The sequence below is a fragment of the Arachis ipaensis genome, chromosome B10, assembly GCF_000816755.2.
Source record: "Arachis ipaensis cultivar K30076 chromosome B10, Araip1.1, whole genome shotgun sequence".
Taxonomy (NCBI): Eukaryota; Viridiplantae; Streptophyta; class Magnoliopsida; order Fabales; family Fabaceae; genus Arachis; species Arachis ipaensis.
Window position 1 is genome coordinate 26,778,704 of NC_029794.2, and position 2,253 is coordinate 26,780,956.

Sequence of the window (2,253 nt, forward strand, 5' to 3'; positions counted from 1 at the left end):
AGTATTAATATTTAAAAGATAAATATTTAAAAAAAATTATATCTAATATTAATTTTAAAATATTTGAATTAAATTATGTTCTTAAATCTTTGTTATATAATAATCTGAAAAGATAAATATTTAGTAAAATTAATATTCGAAATTAAAATTTTTTTTTATATTAATAAATAATATAGATAAGATAAGATAACTGCCTCGAATTATATAAACAGGAGCCAGAGACCCTTCAGTTACATTCCTCATTTCACACACATATATTTCATAAATCTATTCTGACTTGAGCGTCGGAATATCCTTGCTAAGTACATACCCACTGCATCGCTCCAATCAAACAATCTAACAACTGTTCCGACTCACAAGTCCCCAATCCATTTCACAACTCCTACCAGAGACTTTTAGATAAGTAATTTTTTCTCTTATTTTTTTATCGTGTTTATATAATTTTATATTAGTGTACTAAAGGGTTCTCTTGAAAAAAATTATACATAGATAATTTTTTTAATAACTATCATTATGTGATTTAATGTTCATTTATATGATTTTTTAATATTTAAAATTTTATTATTACTTTAAGATTAGTTCTTTATTTAAATTTATCTTGTACACACATTTTTTGGTAGATGACATATTATATTCTAACTTATTGGTTCTTATTTAATATAGGTTCATGATCCTTTAAATAATGTGACGGATTTGAATATTCATTCCTTGGCATGGGGTTCTTTGAGAATTGTTAAATGTTGGCCTATTTACAAAGTCAATGGCTTCAAGTTTCACACAAGATCTCACTCAAGTAGAAAGTCAACTCAGAATTATGGAATATGTGTCAAAGGCACAGATTATGGTAAGTATGAAAATGATTTCTATGGCCAGCTTGATGAAATTATTCAAGTTGAGTATACTGGGCTACCACTAAAAAGAGTTGTACTATTTAAATGTGAATGGTTTGATCCCACGATTGACAAAGGAACAAAGATAAACAAAGAGTATGGAATCATACAGATATGTTAAAATTTTTCAACAAATATTTGAAATTTGTTTGAAAATTGATACACTTTCAAACAGAATTTAGAAATGATGTTATTTTCGTCCCAAATTCGTGGGAAAAAATTTTAGCTACTTCGAAGGGTTAGCTATAGTAAAAGCATTTAAGACTAATTATAGACAAATTTGGGATAGAATTAACATTTTTCAAAATGTGTCTCAAATCCGTCTGAAGTTATTACGCATATTCAGATGGAGACGAATTCTAGTTTTTGTCCAAAATGTGTTGCTAATTTGTATGAAAATTTTGGCGCCACAAAAAAAATTTGGCGCCAAAATTTGGGACAAAATTTAGACAAATTTAGGACACAATATATTATTCCAATGTCCCCACTAAAAGTTATTCAACATTTGTCTCAAATTTGTCCGAAATGAAAAAGTCATTTAGACGGAATAAATTTCGTTTGAAAATTTCGTCCGAAAAGCCCCTTTTTCTAGTAGTTAAAGATTTTATTTTATGTTGTGTCTTGAACTACTATAGAAATCAGCTTGATCTAGTGAATTCTTAAAGGGTGTATGTGCTTTAGTGTTCTTCATGAACCTAGTATCATTAAATTATTTTCAATTTGTCTTTCATTTCTGCCAGTTGAAGAGAATGCACAAAAGGACATTTAAGTGAAAATGTCTTATTTTTAGTGTTTCAACATTTGAATTGGAATCCCAAGCTAATTGCTGCTCTGTCAAGTGTGTGAATTAATTAATTATCAATACTGCTTAAGCTTGCATGGGATGTTATACATTTAGTGAATTAATTAATTTATCAATATTACTTGGCAGCTGTGAGTTTTTCTGTTATTACAGTTAACAAAATTAATTAATTGGTTAACACAAGATGTGATACTTAAAGAAGATCCAAACGTAGCCTTAAGTTAGTTAGAAGCTTGCTGACTTGGCAGCTTTCTATTTTTCTATTATTACAGTTAGTAGTTGGGAATTAGCACACCTAGCCTAGTCTATATATTAGATTCATTTATCATTCTATTCCTTTGAGATTCACCGTTCTGCAATTTATCATTCTATTCCTTTGATATTCTCATCTTGCTTCTTCTAAATTCTTTAATTTTCTTTTTTATATATAGTTAGTAAAAGATATTATAGTCAAATATATATTACTTTAATCTTGAAATATTATTTTATAAATATTCATAAATTTGTGTGTTGATTTTATAAAAATAATACTCTAACACACACACACTCTCTCTCCTTGCA